The sequence below is a fragment of the Anopheles aquasalis genome, chromosome 3 (genome assembly GCF_943734665.1).
Source record: "Anopheles aquasalis chromosome 3, idAnoAquaMG_Q_19, whole genome shotgun sequence".
NCBI classification, from domain to species: domain Eukaryota; kingdom Metazoa; phylum Arthropoda; class Insecta; order Diptera; family Culicidae; genus Anopheles; species Anopheles aquasalis.
In genome coordinates this window covers 65,686,049-65,710,048 of record NC_064878.1, presented here as the reverse complement: position 1 = coordinate 65,710,048, position 24,000 = coordinate 65,686,049, and the positions used below count along the sequence as shown (strand labels likewise).

Here is a 24,000-nt window from a genome sequence, read left to right as displayed (position 1 = left end):
TGCCAGAGTTGGCAGACGCTCGGAGCGCTTTCAGGGATGCAGTCAGACGGGCCCTTATCGTGCCTTTACCGAGACCGTTTTCCCGAGGTAGAATCGATCCGCTCAGCTCAGCACTTTTGACGAGCGCGCGTTCTGTCGATAATTGGTATAAGAAGCAGCATCGGCCGTTTTGCATAATGCAACCGCTACGCTTCACTAAAATCTGTCTCACCACATTCTCCCCACGCTCTCTCTCTCTCTCCCTTCTCTTTTTAGTCTCAGATTGTAGCAAAAGCAAAAGATTATAATTTTGTGTAACACTCGGGCGCTCGGCGTCGCTTCCGAGACGACTCGCCTCGGGGCTCCAGAATTTGCACATTAAACGGGGGCGGGCTGGAGATGCACCAGACTGAACGTAATCGCAATTCCTCCCCCTCGCCTCGGTCCCTCTGAATCCCCTGAATGCTCTCATACGGCGAGAGGCTGGATTAAAGAGAGATTTTGTGCGCGAAGGCAGGAAGGAACTGGGAGGAGACCACGGGGATAGGCCCAACGCCCTTGCCTGGTGCACTTGTGGTCGGTAGCACTCGTGAGGGATTAATCAGACTAGGAACTGTGTGGGTGAGTGTATGGAAGATCCATTAATATCCCCTAGAACCGCTCGATCTGCTATGGTCTCCAGCATAGGATCGAGGAATGATGATGGAGGAGCATCACGAGAGCATATTGCTCTCGCCGGGTTTTGGCGTGGTTCTGGCTTTTTGCGGGTTCTGTCCCCGTCACTTTTTCCCACTTTTTAATTGCTCCTCTCCCTCCTTGGCTTCGCGCGGGTTCGCTCTCTCTCTATCTCTCGCTCGGTCATGAATAAAACATGATGCTTGATGTCGCTTATGCTTCACAACCCGCGGGACGCGAGATGGGGCAGAAAACGACAATGTTGCACGCGGGTCCCATTTCATACTTTTTTTTTATGCTTCTCCCTCCGTTCGATTGCGGTGCGTTTGGAGGTTTGGATGTTTTAATGAAACGAACGCCGAACGGGAACCAAAAACCGATCGTTGGATCCACCCTTTTATCCTTCCGGGATGTGCTGACTGCTGCCTTTGGTGCTGGCTTTAGGGGCTTCTGTATGTCCCGTCCGTGGTTTGGAAATTGGAATCATTTCATGCACGATCGAGCGTACGATGTGAACATGAAGCGACTTCAATCCAATACTTTGACGACCTCTGGGCTGTTTTTATGCTGGAAATCATTGAAATTCCTTAGCAAACCAACGCATGCTCACAGTGGAATTGCTTCTAATCTGTGCCTCTTATCACCCTTTCCCTTTCTGAACTCTGACACTTCTCCCCTGAACGCGCCCTGAAATGGTAAATGAAGAGCTTCAATACGGCGTCAGTCGATTGTGTAACTCTCTAACAACGAGCAGCTCCGAGCGCGGTCCCTAATCAGCGTCAAGCGTGATGTAATGGCCCGGGAATGGACCCCGGAGGACGAGAAGGAACCAGCGCACCGGCGAACCCGTTGTTGACCTCTTTGTTTCCAACCCTCTAAACCGAGGCAAAGTCGTGACTCACCGGCGAAAAAGGGAGAAAAACGAAAGACGATGACGGCGGCGACGACGCCTGATGCTCGCGATTCCGATGTCCTCTGTCATGGGGTTGTCCGGAGCACTTGCTCCTGTTCCAAATCCACATGCGAGACCAGAGGTCCCCCCCCTCTCAGCCGCCGTTATGACTGGAAATCTCTGTTTTGTTACCCTTTTTTTTCTCTGTTAACCTCAATTCATCCTGGTTTGGCTGGCTGGTTGGCTGGCTGGCTGGCGTTTATTGGCCAATTTCGGGGGTCCAATATTGGATGTGGCGAAGATGTAATAACGACAGCCAGCCGTGGAGAGTCGGCCGAGAGACGAAAGACACGGAGTCCTTCCAGGCCACTCGGTGTCCACTCTGTGTCTGTGTGTCTCTGGCAGGATTTTACGTAATTGTCCTGACGTCCTCGCATCGGAATCGAGGACACACGACGATGGAAGGACGTGGCGTGGGGCTCGGGGTGTTTTCTTCGAACTCGTCCAGATGCGTTCTAGTTTCAGGTTAGTGACACTCGATGCCCTCTCGGGCTCACCCCGGGCCGCTATCGACCGAGGCTGTATTGCCCATCACGAGACGAGATCTCGTAATTGTGTCTCTCGCACCGGATGAAAAGGTAAAGCATCCTTTTCTCGCTGTCTGCTTTTGCCGGGGGGCCAGAGGGGGGAGGGGGGCACACTTGGCATCGGACTCCGTCTGCGAGGTTGCTGGGTGTGGCTTCCTTCCGTTGTTTTTCACGATTCCTCCAACCGTCACCATGTTCCTCCAGGATTCCAAGCTTTGTTTTTGCTGCCATCTTCTTGGGGCGTTGATGTTGGCCAATTTGTACCAGAAGGTGTCTTGGACTGGTGAGCTTTGTCAACAACCCCACCCCAGTCTGTACATTCCGACACTGAGTAGAAGCAGCATTATGAGCATCCATCAGCAGCGACTTGTATTGATCCGCTGCGACACGTTCTAGTAATGATTGCTTCTAATTAGTGTTCAATAGTGTTGACTCTCGCAGGTCTACGCTTCATCCACAAGCGTGATTTGTGGACATTTTTTTTTATAAAATACTGGAGCTCGTTAAATCGGCCACCGTGTACTGGCTGCTAACGGAAGTCACTGGCCTGCGCCGTTAATTTGTGCAATTCATCGTAAGCCGGCCGATGGAGAGTAATAATCCACCCGATCTTGAACTCAGAACTGTCGCTGGCATGCGTCGTCTAACGCATGGATGGCGCAGTGATGGGAGCACTTTTCACTTTGTCAACACCAACGCCATCCGGCACTACAGTGGCCCAACTGGATTCTTTCCCGTTCCTTTTTCCACCTTTTCTTAATCCCTCCTGTGTCTGTGATGGACCGAGCATGCCGGTCTGGGCTAGGCCGTGGGGGCTCAGATTAAGTCTTTCCGGTTTGGTGCGTGGGAGCAATTTGCATGTAAATTCTGCACCCGGCAACTAATTTACCGGGGTTCGGTCGATAGCGTGTCCATCTCGCGATGAGGCCCACTAATTAACATCGACATGACGTCACACGGCGTGGTACATTCGTGACGTTTGCTACTGGTTTGCTCCAAAAAGCAAAACAGCTGGCTTTACATTTGCATCACAGTAGCCAATGGCGTGTGTTTCGAGTTGACAACCCCATCGGGGTGAGATCGTGTTGCAGCGGGGACCAGAAAGAGTGTTGATTAATTACGCTAGTGACGCAGAACAAGGGACCGAATCGGTTTGGAAATTATTTCTCCCAACGAAAAGGTATGTACAGCTTAAAATGGTCGCGATGACGCATTCTCTGGTCGCACCGAGATGTCCGCATCCCTCTCGGTTGTCATGTTGCAAGTGTCTCGCGCTCGCCGCCCAAAAGTCTCATGTTCCGTGAAGGTGCTGTTGGTGGTGCGACCGGCAAAGCAACCACCCAACCACCCAACCGGTAGCAAGCATCAGAGGGTAAGGTGGACAGGCTAGGGCGTGCGCGATCACGTTCCTTTGTGGCTGCTGTATGTGGGGCTGGGGCTCAACACACCCCGTCGTAGCGAAGATCGATGAGAAATCCGTCTCTCCTTCTGATCTGCTCTCCGGTAGTCGCTCACGTGTTCTCTTCTCCCTCCGTTCCTCCTCAGTTCCATCTGACGTGCCCTGTCAATGCAATTTGCAGTGCTGTGCAGTGAGCCAAGTGCCAACTGGCCACTGTCGATGAGCGTGCTCGGGGTTTGTGGTTTCGAGCTGTAGCCCACTCGCCACCACCACCACCACCACCCACCGGTGGGATCCAATTTCCATCAAACGAGTTGCTAGCCATTTTTTTTTGCATTTTTCTGGTGCATCAAGGCCTGGTGCGTGTGTACCTAACGAGCCTCCTAAAAGCCATTCCACCGAGAACACTGACGGTGCATCTCCGGGATTCGTATTACCAGGGGGGGATTCACATCCCCAGCAGTAGCGGTGGCATCCGATAACCGAAAGCGACACACCTTTCTCTAGTGCAAAGGCCTACTACCATTTGGCTCTCGGTGTGGCCGTGGCGTACTAGATTGGTTCAACAACAAAACATTAGAGAAAGTTACCTCACACGGGCCTCTAGCCCGTACGACCACCGGCATAGAGGATGGCGTCAGCAACACGAGGCCATCGCATGAGCCGGGCATGTAGAGTGGCCGCTGCGCCTGGTAATTGGATTAAACTGAAAGCCATTTTTACAACGCAACGCCACCCCCGCACCAGTGACTCCTTCTCCTTCGCTAGCTGTTCGCCTTTTTGCACTTCTTTCCCCTTCACCTATCGATGACGTCCGGCAAAGAGCGTCCTCCATCGGGTCAATCGATACTATGGCGACGGGTTGGGATGCTTTGCTCGTTGCATAATTCCCGTTGCATCTCGACTCCCAGCTGCACAGCATCTCCTGAGGAGGGGGCACCGAGCTGTCGCCAAAAAGGTGACGATGGCAACGGCGACAGCGACGAATGACGTCATTGCTCGCAGCAGAATCTTCAGGCTGTGGTGTCGGCTGGCGGTCGGAATCAGGTCATTTTCCTGGCGTATCCAGGAGGGGGAATACCAGACCAGACCAGACCAAGTTGCTGGTGATGAACGCGCGCCTTGATGAGATCGAGTAGCCGCTTGCTCTCTCGCCAACCAGCATCATGCTCTCACGACGAGCGATGAGCAACAGTACCGCGGGTGCGGCAACCCCTTCGCATCGCATCTCACTCGCGCATCTCATGCGCTCTTATCACCGTTCCTCCGTTCACTTTCCTCGCTCAATGTTCGTTTCGCTTTCAAATGGCACGGCGTGCCGACCTTCTTATGCACAGCGGATGTACCACGAGAAAGGGCCAACAGCGTTGCATTTGCATAAAACATAAGGCAGCCTCTTCTACATGCTTCCGCATACGGCAAGTGCAACGGTACAGCGTACTTGGCTATGAGGCCATACGGCGCTTTGTGTGTCCGAACTACTGAAGCTGGACCTCCTCCACCGCTCGCTAATACAATCATTCTTGCACTAACAAACTTACCTTTTGCGCCGCTCAAAATCAAGTTAGTACACCGGAAACGACGCCAAGTAAAAGGTCGCGTGATACTTTCTCTCTCTCACTATCGGTTTTTCTTCCTTCTGCTGCTGCTGCTGCTGGTGCTGCGAATTGAGGCCGAAGAGATGCAATTAGAGGGAAGCATAATAGGTGTCGTGCCGGGACAGCATCTCATCATCAGTGTCTAACCACTTTCTGCCGCCGCTCGGATGGTTTATTGGACAAGCCAAGCGAAGCCTGCACCTTCACTTGATCACACCGTTGCCCTGGCTGGCTGGCTGGCTGGCGTGCACCGGCAGCATATATGTGAGCATACCGTCTTCATCATTATCACCATCATCACGACGAAGAGATTTGTGTTTATTTGTGACTCCGTTTCGGTTCGATTCCCGGTGACTTCCACCGAGCGGAGGAGCTATCGCATTGGTTGGCGTGTCTGTTCCACCCTAACGAAGAGTGAACTGCATCGTTTATGCATCTGCTGTTATGCTTAATGTAGTGTGGTCCCCCGAAAAAGAAAAGGCTGCCCCGGGCTGGCCAATGCCTTATTCAAACGCCCCGTTTTGTGTAATTAAATTGTCCGCGACCACCACAATCACAACCCATGGAAATGCTCCTGGGAGGTGGGAAAACTTGCTTGCTCGTAAAACCGTCATTTGGTTGGCCAAAAAACGCGAAAAACCAAATAAGATAATACACGCTACGTGTGCTAGCGGCCAGCGTCATCTCGTGCTGTTCGGAGCGGCCATCGTCTTCCATCATCGTCATCATCATCACACATGGTGGTGGGCTCGGTGCCAAAAACGCGCCCGGCACGCGAGAACTGGAGCGCATCTCAACCGGACCGGCGGCTGCTGGCGACGACGTAGAGGAACAATTACACCCCAAACACACACCAGAAACGGCCTAAGGAAGGGCTAGAGGTGACGACCCAGAAATGAAGCAGGTCGCAAGCGACGGTAGCGACCGTTGAAAGTGCTTCACATCTGGAAACGGAGACCTCCAGGGAACCGTGGAACGCGGGTTTGCGCGAAAGTTGAACCTACGGTTCGCGCGGTCGTCTGCAGTCGAGCTCAGCAGCGATCAAAACATATGTGCACAGCCTGCTGCTGATGCGGCCATTTTGGAGCTCCAAAGACGCAAATCTTAATTACTGTGGCCTGTCTGCCACCGGCACATTGTGAGTGACATTGAAGTGTGGTTGAAGCCAGGCCACAGTGGCTTTAGAAGGGTTTCAAGGAGCCCGTCACCGTCACCAGCATTTCGGTGCGATGCTTCGGTGTTGCGTTAGAGGAGAGGTTAAGGCGGCGCGGTACTTGCTGGGCGCTGCGCAGGGTCACGATTCTCCACCGATCGTCACGTGTCATGGGGCTTCTGTCTACTGTAATTACTATCATTATGTGTGCGCTGCGTGTACCGCAACGTTCGCCTCCTAAATGCCTTTCAATCGTTTCCGAATGTGTGTGTTTTGTCTTGCTGAGCTGCGCTTGAGACGTAACTTGAGACCCCAAGAGACTCGCGTTCGGAAACTCGTGGTGTCGCGATGTCACGAGGAAGTGATGATATGATGCTCTTATATACTCTCTCCCAGGAGGGGAAATGATTCCCATGCGCATCATCCATCACTGGCCGCTGGCCACGCAGCTTTAGAGCCGCAAGATTAGATCCACCGTCGGAATGGCCACCTCACCGGCGGTCGGTCGGTCGGTTGAATGAAATGAAAATCCAAATCCATTTCAATCCCTCGCTTCTAGATGAATGGAAGCGGAGATGGAGGAGAGAAAACTCCCAAAATAAACAGCTCGTTCGGCGCAGATTGTAGAACCATCCAGCCCCGGGGACCGGCCGGAACGACGACGACCAACCTATCGCCTTTCGCCTGCGTGTTCAGCACCGAATGATCACCGTTCCCGAAAAGCCACCCCGCCATCATCAATCGGTGCGTACCACGATGGTTGCCTTTCCCTTTTCTTTCGCTACTCCCAACCCAAGTATCGAATTTCCGGGACATTGTCCTAATCTGCCCTGGCGTTTGACGCCCATCACGGGCCCGCCGATACACGCGTCCACATTGCACATTAGTGGCATTAACTAAGCCGAGGCAAAGAGAGAGTGTGAGAGTGGTGGGCCAGCGAAAGTAAACATCGTTAACCAGGGGTTAGGGCACCGAAGGGTGCACGTTCCCGAAAAAAAAAATATGGAACTGGTTAAAGACACTCCGTCGGTAGAACTGCAGAACTGTTTACTGTACGATCGGAACGATCATCTAAAAGCCCTTCCCGGAGTGTGTGTTGGTTAATGAGTTTACGAACGTGTCCTCACAGCCATCGACATGTGTTCCTCGCGGATGACACTCTGTAGCATGTTTAATTGATACTAGAGCCTCCATTCGATTCGATTCCGTTTGGAGAGGTGTTGATTGATTTGTGCGTGTTTTGTGCGGAGAGAGAGAGGTTCTGTTCTGTCGCTGCATCATCACTTTAGACATGTAGATCATGTAAGAACGTTGCAACTATTATGAACCTTCCGTAGTCGTTCTTCCTTCTGCGTTACAAACGGATGCAGCATAACGATTGGTATCAGCACCTTTCTAGGGCTTTACCGGGGTGTGCTACTAGTTGATACAAAGAAATGACGTTCGCGAACTACAGGAATTCCTATAGCTTCTCGGCATAAGAACCTTAGTCCTGTTGCGCACAAGGTCCGACCCCGGAAAGTACGGACAGCCTTCGCGAAAAGGGGTTCTTCCGACAGGTGGTGATGCATTGCCACGACGATGTTATTCCCGGTCGTCCAGCAGGGAGGCTATTCAACCAACCAAAGGGGCTTTACCCACTGGACGGGTTGTAACCATCACCCCCCGCTCGTGATCGATGCTTGTCGTCGACCTTTTGCGCCAGTTCGGAACGTGTGACGTCAGAGCAAGTGCAGGGAACGATGCACCGCGAACCACTCACGAAGCGCTTAGAAAATCAATTTCCGTTCCCCGTCGTCGTGGGTCCGCTTGAAGTAAATTTGCTTTTTTGTGTGGACCATAATCTACCCCTTCCGTTGGGTGCAACAACCGGTCGCAAGCGATCCAACCGTGTCATGCAATCAACCGACCAACCGAACCATACCGTGCACGGTGCACAGCAATATTGCTGTTGGCAAGAGTGTCCGGAAGCAAACGGACGGACGGACGTATCGGAACCTCCATTCGTTTGACGGGAACTGTAAGTACCTGCAACTGGGAGTACAAACGTCCAATCTGGGGCAAGTGTACGGTCGCGTGCGCCGCCGCCATGTCCACGTGGCGTGAGTAGAACAATTTTGAAGCGAGACCATTTAGAATGTTGTAAAGTCTAACCGATTATTACTAAGACTCTAACTGCTGCAGTCTAACATTAAGGGGAAGTAAAGTGACTCCACTAATTGCTTTGATTTACGGCGCCGAATGGGAGTAGGATTTGATTTAATTCCTCCAATATGCAACATCACAATCCATGATCGTGTGAGCGTTTAATGAATCGAACTGCTCACTAACTGGCCACAATCTCCGTCTAAAAGTGACCGAAATGTATTCAAATATGGCTGATCGATGGCGATAAAACGAAGCAAATCAACTGAACGGGGAAATGGCGTTGGTGGTCGTCCAAACACGCTATCGCTGTCCATCAAAATCCTCGTCGACCGGTCGACAACCGCTTTATGCTTTGCGCCTGGGTCCGGGGGCCCTTTTTTCGTTTGTTGCGTGCCTACCACCGAAACCTAAAAATAGAAAAGAATCAATCGCAAAGCCCTAGAGTGTGAGCCATTCCCTCGAAAAACCCCCAAATGCGAATGGATTTTAATCAAAACCATCGAGGCGAGAAAAGGAGAGAGAGAGAGTGTGGCTGGTGAGAGGTGAGTGAAAGTTCCAAACTCCGAACATTCAAGAGGGGCGGGAGGTCCTCGACAGGAGTACACCGTTTGACCTTCAACCAGCAAAGGCTAGAAACGAATTCACCTACGTTCGCGTTTCAGCCACCACCTCGCCATGTCCTTGAACTTGTAACAAACGGTGCACTAGTACCGGATGTCCACCGTCAAATAGAGAATTCCCATTTTCATCAGGCGGCAACAACACCGGCAGCACCGCACGAGCACCACATGGCATCAGAAGTTTGCGATCATAATAAATCATAATTCGCGACGGTTTGCCGCACCAAAAAAAAACGGAAGTCCTCTCGCAGCATAACACTGGCGGTTGGCACGGGGACGGAATGAACAACTTTCCTCGTCCTTTTTTGGTTGTTTTTTTTTGTTCGTTTTGGGGAGCGGAGGGTGGAGAACCAAACATAGTGTCATTAAAAGTGTGCCACAAATTATCATTTAACACCCGGGGTTCACTTCACATCTGAACCCCCCGGACTGGCTGGCTGGCTGGCTAGCTGGCCAGATCAAATGGCAAGTGCAGTTCGTGCTCTGTATGCTACTGTCGTTGCTGGTGCCGGTGCCGGTGCTGCGGGTTTTGGTCGCCAAAAAGGTCAAAGGTAAAGCCCTGGTGTGTGGTCCTTTCGAAGCAGACAACCGACCATCCTGGAATGTTTCATGGAGTGCTCGCTCCTCTCCCTCTCTCTGCTGCTACTAGAAGTTGTGACCTTCGGTGGTTTGGAGGCTTTGTCTTCTTTCTATTGGTGCCACAATGCTGCCCCTGGTGGTGGGACACTTCCGTTGAACTCTCGACCTTTGTCGACTTATCGGCCGCGCTGGGGTGTACGATTATAAGATATCAATTCCGTTGCCAATACGCCGGCGGATAGTCATTAGGCAGAAGAAGAAAAAAAGAAGAAGGAAGGCCAAGAGCGAGCGAGCCAAGTGCAGCCGCAGCGCAGTGCCGTGAGTCGAGTCGTGAGCATAGCGCCGCTTCCTTGCTTGCTTGCTTGCTTGCTGGACCGCCTTACGCAATGCTATAGCAGCCACTATCAGGGCTGCGGCTAGGGTGCCGTCTGTTCAGTCTGGTATGAAATTGCGATACTACCGGACCGCGTGCACGTGAAGAAAGTCATCGTGAGGAACAGGTTAATAGCGGCAGACCGCTGCGTTTTGATACTTCAGCCAAACGGAACGGAATGGCGAACGTGGACCTCTGGTTCGTTCGGTTCGTTGGATGGACGGGCGAGGGCCCCGGACATTGACTATCATGGCCAAGGTGTGTCGGCACTCGGAAGCGGTGCTCGCAAAGGCGCACAACTCGTTGGCGCTGATGGTGGGCTAGGGCTCTAAGCACGGCTATAAACACTTTCACCAAACGGTGTGGCCTGGCCCGGCTGTTTGCTGAAGTCCGCAGACTTGAACGTTTACCACAATCACCCCATCGGTACGCGCTAGCTGGTTGGCTGACTGGCTGCCTAGCTGGCTGGCACTCTAAACTGGTGTCGACGGATCGTCGGTTCAAGATTACGCCATTTGGGTTCCGCACCGGGGGGTCGTCCTCATCGCTGTGCTGTTCGATTGGGATTCGACGACCTCCATTCCCCATGGTGGCCGATTGCGGGCCCTAAAGCCCGAACGAGTCTTCGATCTCGTTCCAAAGGGATAATTCGATCGGATTGGATCATCGATGATGAAACACCGATGAGGTGATCGCAATTGCTACAATCGATAACAGGCAAAACACTCTCCGTAGAAGACGCCAACTTTCTGGCTCACAATTTATGCAAAAGACATTGAGGGACACACTGCAGGAGGCCGCTTTCTCCGCAAGGATACTGATCCTTATTTATGTCAAACTGCAAGCAGCATAAAGCTGCACAGCACATGTTTCAATTTCAGCTGTCCATGTTCAAGGCCCACGGTGCTTTGTTTGTCTTGCCTCGTCACACATACGAGACTATCTGCTTGACTCCTGGGGTCCGAAGGTTTTTGGGTAAAAATATGAAAGATCAACAACGATCCCTTGGTAGCTACGGGCGCGTTCTGTCGGTTGACCCGTATCGGATGATACGGACAATCTGGACTCCCGGGGACCCTGAAGGGGCCCCAGTCCGGTAGATTGCGTGTAAACAGAACGGTGACCGAATTTTTGACGAATTCCCACTCCGAGCTCTTCTGGCTCTTCTGGTCCATATTTCCGATGCTTTATTTGTACAACTGCCTTCGCTCGCCTCGCTGACGCTTGGACAGACCAATATGCAAATAATGCATTACGGATCGTCCTCCGGGGTGCGCCGGTCTTGACTAAACACCGGATCGTTTGCGTGTGACCTCCTTAAGAACACTCTCGCGATCGTACGGAAGATCGCCAACGCTTGTATTTGACTTCTATTGGTATTTGCGCGAGACCGGTGGTGCTATCGATCGACCACTGATCGAGTCTGAGCGTTTGCATGATTGTTTGTACATGTTGCCTTCGAACTGGGTCACCGGCCGAGTCCCGGACAAAACCGGACTCCCGGTGTGATAAATGACCGGCAAGCTTCTGAATCCGCGCCCCGGTTGCACAATCTTTGCGCCGCTTCCTCGCGTGGTCTCGGGGAAGATGTTGCTAGTTCCCTGGTTGCTCGTACGTGCCGAGATGTCGTAAATCGATGCCAAACCTGGCTGGCAACGCACCTGATGCTACTGCTGCTGCCACACTGACCACCGGTCTGGGTGTTGCTTGACCTTTTGGGAGTCGTAAAACCGCACCAACTAACCTTATTTCCAGGTGTAAACATTGCTTTGCTTCTCTCTGCTAGAAGCTAGGGTTTCGGCAATCACCGTCTCAACCAGACGACGGTTAATGGTCTATCTGCATGCAAACACGCTCTCGTCTAAGGCAAGACGTGCAATGTTGCGACCACAGAAGCACCGGCAAAGGAGTGGGATCCCTTTGTTACGATAAGGTTCCAATCAACTAATTGGCTCGCAATCGAAGTCGGATTCTCTCCATCCTTCGTTCCCCTTCTCTATTTCGGTGATATTGTGGTTTTCATTTTTGGGGAAATCCACCACTGGTGGTGGTGCTTCGTGACCGGAACCAACCACCGAAAACTGTTTCCCCCCAGTGTGCACCGAGCGGAGCGGAGCGCAGACCAGCAACAGCAACAACATCAATCTGGGCGAAGACAAATTTGGCGACATTAAGCACCGTTTTGTAACGGGGATTCGCGCTCCCGAAGAGGAAGACGACTTCGGTATCGCGCCTGACCTCGATTCGCCAATGCACATCGGGCTTCACTGTGACGTTTGAACGATTGATCCATGGTGCTGTGCTCGCTGGATGCGTAAATCAATCACAGGGTGGTCTCATCCCCCCCCCCCCGAGCGGGTGACGTTATTGGCTGGATCACTTTCCACAGCTCCACACGCCACGCTGGTGTGTGCCATGCAACGGAGGCCACGTGACACACTCCTATAGTGCCACGGGCCTAGAACAAGTCGGAGAGTATAATTTGGTTTGCTATTGGTGGCGTGAAACGTTGGCGAGACGCTGGCTAGGAAGTAGGTCACTCTGCATCATCTTTCACCGCTTGCGACACCCATCCCCTGGGATGGGTTTTGGGTTCTTTTAAGACCATCTCTCGAACTAGCCACATAATTTTAGCTCCACCGCCAATAACACTCATTTGTTTAATTTGATCTTTGTTGAGCATTCTATTTATGGTTAGCATTCTATTTCGTCCCGATGAACTCCAGCACTACAATTAATTATCGTCAACAGGGTGTGATCGGTCTGGTGGTCCACAGACTGGTACCTTACCGCACTGGAATACGTAATGATGCTGCTGCTTCCATATAGGAGGACAGCATTCTTGTACCCTATCTGCGAGACAGATGCACGCTCTCCGGGCAAGATGCTTTCGTTACCCATTTTGCTGCCATTCTACCGACGATACCGTTCTACCGTTACGCGGTTTACGCGTTCTGTATTCCCGTGCCATGCCATTTGTTCTCGATGTGCGCACACCTTTCGCCCTATCTATGCGGTAGATGATGCGTTCCCGTGCTGACAACGTACAACAAGAGGGCTGCTGGGCTAACCAGTGCCGGTGATCATAGTTCTAGGCACCTACAGTTTGCTTTTGTTACGATCTTCCGGAGAGATCCGGAAAACGAAGGGACCACGCACACACATAATAATCGAAGCGAAAACAACAAAAGGCGCATCCCATGCTGCTCATCTCCGTTTACCACCGGGCCAGTTGCTCGGTGCCTTATGTTTGAACGCATAAGGAGCAGCTAGGGAAAGGGGCATTGGAAAAAAAAAAATGGTGCAGAAACCGGTGGTGGCGATCTCGGTGATTCTAGAACCAGCGCTAGAGAGAATACAAAAATAATGAAACGAGAAATGGAAAGGAAGAACCGGGAAAACAGCATCCCCACCAAGCGCGATCCATGGCTGGAGGTTGTTGATGATTATGGTCGATGAGTAGCGTGCCGATGGCTCCATGATAATCGCAGGTATGGGCCCCAACGTAGCACCACCTAATAACAGACTTCCCTCCCTCCTTCTCTGGTGTGTGCAACTATGCGAAACCATTCTCCGTTGTGCTGCTGGTCACGGTGCTTAACATGTGTGCAGCAGCAGCACGAGCACCAGCTGAAACACGAGGATCGAGGGAACTGGTAAGGGATCGGCCATCATCCCATCATTCAAGTGACAGTTTTTGAGAGCGAAAACAAATGAAATCGATTTCGAAAACGTTTCGTTGCATTTGAAATTCTGGATTCAACGATCGATCGCCGATTGAGCGACGAGAATGGAGATCACTGCAGCAGCATTCTCTCCCTCGCAGCTGTTTGAGAGCATCATCGCACATGATGATCATCCTCTGGAGAGTCACGGCTCTGTTCATGTGGCGCTTACACCACCCCAAAAAAAAGAGAGATAAGCGCCCCTCGAGCATGTGGGGAGCAGAAAGTGGAATTAGCATCGGTGGAGCATAACTTGGGGTTGTGCGTGTGGGTGCGGCGCAGAGAGCAAGAGCATGAGCAGGACCGAGCGAGCGAACGAACGGACGACCACTCACACTACGGATCCAGCAAGACCATGCACACCAACACAAACAGAGACAGTGAGAGAGATTGAATTATATGTTGGCCGTCTCAACTCTTTCATGCTCGGCGCTCGGGCACATCAGGCTCGCTCTCTTCTCCGGCATTCGTTCAGCTCATCTCGGTTCGGTCGGAGCGCATCTCGGTGAAGATCTGGTTCGCTGGTTCCTCGACGTGATCTGCACGCTAACGTCCCTAACGTGTTCTGCTGCGGTGTACCAGAGTGTTTCTGTCCATTTCTGACGCAATTGTTTCGACCTCACATTTTAGCATCTGTGTCGCATCACGGTGTACCTCGGTGTCTGGAGTCTGGAGTGTCTCGGTGCCCCATTCGCCAATGTGTGCCAAATGCCAATGGCAACGAAAGGGAAACCCTCATTGCTTGACGCGGTGTGCAGTGTTGTAGGTGTCAGAGCCAGTGCCATTATTTGCGGGTGGGGAGTTGCAGAAGGGTCGTGACCAGTTGGTTTTTAGTGGTGCACGTTGATCGAAGTGCGATCGCTTCCTCGCTTAGTGAAGGTGGATGCAATTAAGGCTCGGAGCCGGTGCACGACGATGTGCTGTGTTTATCACGATAAGCGCAGCGCTTTTGGTTTTGTTAAATTGAATTAAACCCCCGCGACAGTGCAGTGCAAAGCGCAGTAAGTGTCATCAGAGAAAGGTGTCCTTGTGGTCTGCAGCACCCGGTATCCAAGGTAACCAAATGAAGCTAAAGACGACGTACGTGACGATGGTCGCGGTGGCGCGTTTGGTGGCAAAAAGGTAAGGGAAAAAAACGGGGTACGATGACGTACGCAGGCAAAGGCTAATTGCAGGTAATCTGCCATTAATTTTTTGGTGGAATATTGTTCATTAACTTCATGCATTAAATGAGTTAGAATAAGACAAAAAGCGGGGTAAGATCATTAGCAGACTGCTCGTCCTACACCGAGGGTAGAATGACGATCCAAGTAGGCCTCAAGCGTTGCCCGGAGGAAGAGATCAGCCTACTCAACTCTGCCTCAGAAAGCGACGACGAGGATGAGATGCACGGACACCGACCAAAAAAAAAATACGCTGGCCACAACAAAACAAAACATCCGCACAGCATCCACGCGATCATCGCGAAGCGCGTGGGGCGTACCACTCCCCACAGGGGATGAAGCGAGGGAGTTACAACATGCTCCAGCAAACTTCTTTTCTCACGGTCCGGTTTTTGGCAGACCCGTTCTACGAACTCGCGCAGTGGAAAGGAAGTTCTCGCTCGCTCGCTCGTTCGTTCGCGACTTGCGCCTCGGCAGCGCACGGACAGAGGAAGGCTTCCACCTGGACATAATGGGCGATGAAGCAACCTACCCCACCACTACACCGGGCTGGACGAGTTTACTGCTGCTGCTGGTGGGTGGGCAGGTCGTTGGAAGGTGTGCTTTGGTTGTGGTCATCGGACGTTCTCCTCCTGAGATCTCGCTCTCGAGAGGTCCTCCAGAGGATGTTTACTTTTGCTGATTTGTGCGATCGACTGGCGACTAATTCGAAGATCGGTTTTTGTTTCTTGTGATCTCACAGAAACAGAATGAAAGGCATAAAAATCGCGTCGTAGATCATTGTATGTGATCAAACGTAAACGCTCTCCTATTAGCGGCCGCGTGTGGATCATCCGTTTCGTTGATGATTGCACAAGAAGGTGCCAGAAAACATAATTTACCAGTCTGGCCGGAGCTTGGTGGAGGTCAGCTAATAGCCTCTAGACCCCACACACCCTGGGATCGAACGATATCATTTCGGTTTCGCTCGATCTCGCAGCGATCGCAGTGCGCAGATTTCAAACGGAGAAGGTCCAAATCGTGACCGACGCCCGACCGGTGTATCGTCTGAGGGGCTCGTAGGTCTGACTGGGTCTGGCAAGGGATGGAAAAGGTCGCCAGCATCACATGGAGGAGCAGTTGATCGTGGTGGTGTGTGCAAACCATCCGCACTGTTATGTAAAACATTCGAGAATTAGCTGATTTGCCGCTAATCATCCACAAACACAGAGACGGAGAGAGAAGAGGACAAGATAGGTCCTGGTTGGTTGGTTGGTTAATCGGAGAATCAAATTAATAATAATCGGCCATGTTTGCCGATATGAATAGCGCTCGTTATGGGAGTGTTATGTATCATCTACCGCTCCCCTCCCCCTTCGATGATAGCGCCCCGTTTGCTGCATCTCCTTTCGAGGGCGCCAGGCGCGTCGTCCAACCCGTGGCCGCGCGTTAAATCAGTGATAATTGAAAGAGTTCAGTGGTCAACGGTCGGTGGCACGGTGTTGGTGGTGCTGTGATGATGCTCTGGCAGCGAAATTATGCTTAATTCACCAACGGCACGCGCCTCCGTCCCCCCTGCATCGCATGCCGGCCTTCGACGTCCACTCACGGTGGTGTGCACGGTGACCTCGCCACCGTCTTCCTGCAAAAAACCGCCGCACGCACCACACACGCACACTTAATCGATCCGCGATCACGTCGATCGTCATTTCGCCTCATCGAAATCGATCAAAATCGATCATTCGATCTCGGGGCCGGGTTGGCTCACCGGTTGCTGCAGCTGCTGCCTCTGCTGCTGTTTTGCGTTCAATTTAGTGTTTTTTTACATAACACCGAGCACCGAGGGGAGGAGATGCCCGTCTCCTGCTGCCGCTGCTGCTACACTTTTGCTCTAACATCACGCGCGTGCTGGGCGGTGGCCACTTTCTTTTTGGTAAATTTCATTTCACTCACCATATCCTGTGGCCGCATCGACTGTAACACTCGCGCTCGGTGCTGTGGTGCGTGAAGCAGTGCAGATCGATCGTGTCCGTGGTGGCAACATACAAAAAAAAACTCCTGCTCCCCAAGATGCGCTTTAAAACCGGCCACTCAACTCTCTGGCCCCCGTCTGCGTCTGCATGAAACTCGAAATTTCACTTTCATTACCACAACACAGAGCTTATCGGCAGCAGAACGGCTGGTTGGTTGCTTTCAGTTTGATATCCCTTCTCGGAATGATTAAATGGTGAGTCTGATGTCGTTCGCGATCATAGTTCGATCGAGGTCATTCTTTTGTAGCATAAGAACACATAAGAACGCACGCACGAGTTCTAGAGATGCAGAACGTAACGGCGGAAGGTCACGACGGAAACACTAGTGCTGTAGAGCTAGTGCCGGAGGCGATTCCTGCACAGCAATTCCGATAATGATGAGCGCCTATTTCGCACCATCCATTACGCGATGGCCGGGGGTCCAAGGGTCCAATCTCATCCAACTTCTTCACCGTGCCCCTCCACCCCGCCATTGGTGTGTTTCACGTGCATCATTATCTTGTTACGGAAAATGGCTCCAGCGAGCACTCCGCACAGTGCGAGTTCCCACAGCACAGAAGAGAACCAACCGAGCACTCGACAACGACAGCGACGACGGCACACACGTCCTTCGATCTTCTGCAGCGTCCTTCTATCTGGCACAGCGACAGCAGAAGCAGAACAAATGAGAACAATCGTTAACATGCGACTAGTGTACGCGCGCATCCACGTAACATTCGTTGCTTCCCCGTCGGAGGGCAGCTGCATTTTGCATTCGTTACGACGACGAGTCCTACCCTGAATCGCCGTGCCCTGGGATCATGTGAACTGCTTACGCAAAGTGAAACATGATGCATTTGCGTTCGTTCGTTCGTTCGTTCATCAATCAATAGCATTTCTCTGTAGCTCTGGCACCTTCGTGCACCCATCGTGGTGTTACAAGATGCAGCATTAAGTAAACAGTACCGGAGTACTAACTAGTTGAAGCAGGTGTCCGGGAGGTAAACCACCGGTGAAAGTTTCACTCTATGGCCAGTAGCACGCAGTACGCTGCTGGGAAATTTGGCAAATGTGTAGAAATTTTCGCGGCGCAATTTCGACTCCCACGACGCCGAGCAGCGCATCCGGAGAAGAGTGACCACACGAACACTCTTATCCTCTGGCCATCTGGTGGCGGAGCCATTAAAAATGGAATCATTTCTTCCCGGTTTATGACTCGGGTGGACGCTTAGGCGGGGGGCTTGGTCATGGTTTAGCGGCGGTTCATCTAAAGACAATCTCAAGTGGTCACACTCTGGTCAGATTGTTTTCTCTCCAGTAGAGCCCGCCGCTCGAAGGGAGCATAAAGAACAAATACACACTATTAAAGGACTGGCGGGAGTGGGCTGATGGATCCCATGGATCGCGCCGGTCGAGAGTAAGTCAATCAAGCACGATCGCCTAACGATCATTGTGGAACGAAAGCTCCTTCGACAGACGGCGACACAGTGCGGCGATCAGTCATGAGGAACGCGGCTGGGACCATATTGATCACAAACAACCGCCCGGAGGGGGGTGCCTTATTTGTCCCGCGTATCCGGGAGTCCCGCAAGTACAGCAGCCGACCGATCGACTGTTTGCACTGACCACTGGCTCTTTGAAAGCTCTTCAAAAGAACCGAAACCAAACCGAACCGAACCGTTCGTTCGTTCGTTCTCCCCCGGAACCCTTTCGGATGTTCGGTTTTGATGTAAGCGGCGTGGTAAACTCGCTTCGATCCGCTAATTCCGCTGCCATTGGTGCTGCTGCTGGCTCTGCTGCTCGTTCAGCCTTTGATGAATGAAACAAGAAGGTATTCCGATGCCGTGATTCTTCCACTCCCACTGGGCATCAGCGAGATCGAAGCAAAAAAAAAAAGGGGGGGAAAAGGACTGGCGAAGGTGAAGCCACCACAACAAGTGATCCACCGTGCAGTTTGCGATGATGTTGGTGGGTAGAGCGCCGTTCTCCTGCATTCGATGGGCTGGTCTACACCACATACATTAGAAGGCTAACGGTACGCGAGCGCAAGAGCCCAGGAGAGTGGACGTCGCCGACGTCGTCATCGTCACCACCACCTCTCCTCCGGGACCAGAGACCAGACCTGGCCTGTTAATGCCGTAGGAGGGAACAACAAACCGAAACCTGTTTGGTCGGTGCCTGTCGTGGCGAGGACTCCACGTACACGGTGGAGCGAGCGTTGGTGAATGGTGGTTGACATGTGAACATGTGCCCAGCACCGTGATCCGAGGAGAGTGGGATGATGGGCGGGCAGGAGGTTCGCATTTGGCAGCTTCAGCGTGATGCGTGTGTGTTTATCTCGTCTTCGTTCGTAAAGACACTTTCTTCTGGACACTCTGGACCCATCGAGGATCGCTTCTTTGGAGCTCATTCCTGGGTTCCATTTTTGAATGATGATCCATCTGACTTCCATTACTTCATCTCTGCGCCCAAGATGTCATCAGGCGCAGGCGTGTGAACGGCTTCGCAAACACCACCGCTTGGCAAGCTCAAAAGAACCGAACGAACGAACTGTTTTTACTTTTGTTCCGTTGTTTGCTGCCCAGAAACTTTCCAATTCCTTTGCCTCACATTTGTGTTTGTGAATCAGAAACAACAACAACAAAAACGAGCACAAGATTTGAAATTCTTTGCTGATCCAACCTGCTAGGTGATCATCGATTCTTCTCTAGTACGCCTTCTCGCGGGTGACCTCAAAACTTAAAAATCGGGACTTTTAGACGCCGTTCGAACGAACGTTCGAGAACGAGCCAGGTCGCTTTGGTGATCGTGCTTCACGGTTTCTTCTTGATCCTGCCCGAGCACTCGCGGTAAGATCTTCATTTGCATGAAGTCAAACGACGCCAACGCACTGCTGCGCGGTGCCTGCATGGCCGTTTTGCAGTCCGTTTCTGTGTTCGGTTCTTATTGTAATTTTGGAAGCAAAAGATTCCAATGACACTCTCAAATTCTCGCCAGGAGGTTAAACCACACTCCAATGCCCCATACTATACCCCTTATTCATTAGACAAGCGATCGTACCCAACAAGCAGCTGCCCCGGTCCCCTTCGGGATTACTATTTATCTTTCATTAACAGCTCTCGGTTCGGTCGTGCCGCCCTGTTGTGTAGCGAGACATGGATTCGATTATTCAAATTGCCTTCTGCTCAAAGTTAGAGGCAATGATTGAGTAATTTACTGTCGGTTTTCTTCGGATCGGTTATGAGTTTGAACTCAGTGCGCCCTTCTTTTTTTTTATTTTTAATCTCGCTCGCTCTCTCACTTCGGTTTTTATGCGTTCTTTGCTCGATGAAGGCACTTTAACCTTCTGCGTGCCATCAGACAACGGAACACAGATGTTCAAAAGACCCTCGAAGAGCCCTTTTATGGGCACATAATGTCCGGCATCCACGAGCATAGGCAGGCAATAGCGCATTTGTCGCCGAGTGTGCATGAGTCATTTCAATTGTCCTCCGGTGTATTGTGCCGAGAATTGTGAGCCTACGGTTTAGGGTGCAGTCAGTCATTGAACACAATCGACCTTTATCACGCGCGCGCCCGCACGAGGGCATCGTTCGGGCATCGGGAAGATCTGGACTGCGGATTATCCCAGTGGTCGTCGTCGTCGTCGTCGTCGGTGCCGTCGTTCTGGCCTCGAGCTATCTCTTCCACGTTCTCTGATCTCGGCCGTTCAACCCTTCTTGCAAAGGGGAAGCGATAGGAAGTGAATGAGACACCGGAAGATACCGCCGCCCCGGTTCGTGACCGTGAATGAAAGATTGTTATTAAATGAACCACCTGGAGTCGCATGGACTTCCCTGATGCTGTAGCGCATCTGCCCGCAGCATCGTTCACCACATTACCGACCAGGCTGCTATCAGGTAACATGTGAAGCTGTTCGATCGCGGCAATTCCAGAGCCACAAACGATCAGAAGTAGTCGGCCGCTTCGCCGTCGGCTTGATGTGTTTAAGTAAACAATCAATCGCCACCGGGATTCGCTGTCACCAGCAAGAGCAGCAGCGTCTCGCTCGCTACTTCCGATGCCTCTAGGCCTCTCTCTAGGGACTTTGCTGCGGTTGCGGCATCGACACAAAGTGAACCGAACGACCGTAGGACGAATTATCGCTTATTACTGATTTGTGTGTCGTTCTCGTGTCGATGATGCCGACGATTCTAGGGCCACAGGGCGAGGGGGCCCGGGGACAAAAAACCACAGACGATTTATGCCGCCAGGGCGCTTCCTCGCCAGCCGATGGCATTTATGTTTCTGCGTCGTTCTGCGAGTTGTACAATGTTGTACGCGAGACTGTCTACCTTAGCCAGTGATGTCTTCGATTCCCGGATCCCTGATTCCTTAATGAATGTAATCGATCTGGTCCCCGTCTGTCTGGCTGGCTGGTGGAGGCGGAAGTAGAATTTCATCAGGATGCTGGTTTGTACTGTGCGTCGCGTGTACCTCACACGCTCCTGAGGGTTTGCTCGGTGGCATCTTTTCGTCATTCGTTGTTTACAGCGCACGTGCTGAACGTGTTGAAAGGTCTATGCCTGTGCTGAGCTGTTTTTGGTGGTTTAGTATCGTACCGACCGCTGTGTTATCAACATTTCGTGGCCGCAGACAGACCGACCTAGTTCTTTGGCAAAGATTCGTTTACTTTGTGAAGCACACAAATGCCTTAGGAACACGGCCACGTGCTTCACATCGAAGAGAATCGCTGGAGTATCGATTCACACCTTACAGTGGGGCCATGTAGCTAAATTAACACCTAAGTCATCCGCCAGTCATTGGAAAGTCACGACAAGAAAACACTCCCAGCCCAAAGTCATAGGCCCACTGCGTCATCATGTCCTTCTGCTGATGCCCAACACGACGGAGGACCACCCCGGAGAACCACCAGTCCATTTCCGGGCTCATTAGTGAAGGCACTGCTTACAACCATTCCAGGATTCGGCCCCCAAATTGGCCCATCCTGAAAACCCACTTCGTTTACGTCAAAACCGTTATTAAATTTATTGTTTTCATTCGCATCGCATCGCATCGCCCATCGAGTTCCAAATGTAGTTCCACAAGCTGTATTTCCGCGTCTTCCCGGTTCGGGTTGCAAAACCAAAGAGGAAGAGCGCCAAGAACCCATCCAGCCGTCGCATTGGCGTCCGCTACATATGCTCTCCGATAAGGGCAGTGGCCAGTGGTGGGTGAGGGTAGGCAAAGAGGCAGTTCGATTAATAATTCATGACACGTAGACAACATTTACGCCGGGTCTCGGTCTCCAGCACCGCTAGTAGTGTGTCACATGTGTGTCAGGCCCGGGCCCGGTTCGATGACTTTGTTTTTACTTTGAATCAAAGCTTTAATGAACCCGAGTCCAGTTGCCCTGACTAGTGGTGGTGCAGAGTGGAAGTCGTTCTTGGTGCACGGAAGTGCGTGAGATGATGATGGAATGGCAAGAACCTTTCGAAACACCTTTCTTGCCAGCCAGCCAGCCAGCCAACCAAGCCAGCAAGTGTAGCGCACATACTGAAGCCCTTACTGGGGCAATGCGAGATACCTGCATCTTGATCAGGCGACATACAGTTTCCCAGCCCCACATCTTGATTTCCTCTAGAACCGGTGTGTTCCTTCCGTCGCGGCATGTTCGCACTGTATGCCCAGAGCACCGGGCACAGGTGTACTACGGGAATGGAACATATCGCAGTAGCCTTTCACGCGTATACAAAGTAGGCTACAGAGCAACATCAGAATGCCATCGCAGTGCGCGAAGAGTCCCCAGTCGCTGTAGAGAACCCAGTAACCAGTGACCTGCTGGGTTGCTCTTGATTTTGTGATTTCCGTGTTCCATGTACAGGTTTGGCTATCCCTCCCCCCAAAAAAAAAAACACACATTAGTTTCACTATTGCGTGCATTCAACGGTAGCCACTTTTGGGCGGATCTGGGATGCGACCTCGGTTTGCGGTCAAGTTCGCCACAGTTTGCCTCGTTTCGCTCCGAATGGCAATCATTTCGACCAATTTCACACCGTGGCGGCATCGCCGTGCGTCCTCGTAAGTCCATCGATCTCATGTTTTGCATAAACAGACACAGCCCCCATGCTGTACAACAAATAATCCGTCCCAACGTTTTGCAGGTGCTTTTCATTCCGAGCACCGGGCACTTTTGTTGTTGCTCATCGACTCGAATCACCTGCTGGAAGCGTATGCGTATGTGCGAAATGGCTACACACGGTTTAGCTACGGTTTTTGGAGGGAGCTGGGGTGGGGGTGGCAAGTGTCACATCACCACATCCTTCACCGAGATGGTATCTCTCGGTGTGGTAGATGGGTCGGTGGCGCCACACCACCGTAACCAAGCGTAATACGCGGAGCCCTCGCTACCGACAGCCAAAGTGACACACTTTCCCGGGCCCAGTGTGTGAGCAGTGTCAGCAAACGTACTTCCGGGCTTGGCGCAACGTAGCACAGCACAGCAACCAGCGCCGCCACCACCGTTGGCATGACAATGTCCGGAAGAAACCGCTCAGATTACACTCGCGGATTGCTAATTATATGACCACAAACGTACCTTCCAGACACGATGAGGTAGCACGGTGGTAAGATAGCAATTTGAAAGCCAATTTCAAGGGCTTAGTCTGTTGCAAGAACGATTAGAACGTGTTTTTGGCAAATCCTTCTCCGGATTGCAGATCGGCAGCTATCAATCAGCAACAGTCACTGAAGCGTCACTGTCCCCCAGTCCCAGTGTTTGGGGTGAAGAAAGAGAAAATCTAAATAGACAATAGTGTGAGGGGCTGGAACCAGGCCTCCATTTTCACGGATGAGTAAATCACCGCCCAACCCCCGGTCACCGGGACGGGTATTGCATAACCGGCATACGCGCGATCACCGGTCTGTAGCTGTGGATCATCATTTATGTATTAATCCCAAAATTAGGTTGATCAGTTTTACGCTCCGTTAACGCTATTGCTTTTGGTAGCGCGAGCCGTGCGTGCCATCATCTTTCTGTTAATTACATTAATATTTTTCTTCTTCCTAACGGTGGTCAAACGCGGTGACGATGGGTCTCGGTCCGTCCAATCTGCCCCCAAAATCGGATCGCGGTAATC

The 24,000-nt window shown here is 51.9% G+C and overlaps 1 protein-coding gene across 2 annotated transcripts in view; it reads left to right on the top strand.

Annotated features, from left to right (window-relative positions):
* LOC126578035 (AF4/FMR2 family member lilli) overlaps nucleotides 1-24,000 on the top strand; it is a 37,380-nt gene that overhangs the window by 5,201 nt on the left and 8,179 nt on the right. The window contains exon 1 of one of the 2 annotated variants that reach the window (XM_050240217.1): nucleotides 3,195-3,313. The exons of the other annotated variant lie outside the window; for it this stretch is intronic. The gene's annotated coding sequence lies outside the window, so the exon portion shown is untranslated. Of the gene's footprint in view, nucleotides 1-3,194; nucleotides 3,314-24,000 lie in introns of those variants that run through there. 2 annotated transcript variants of the gene reach the window in all.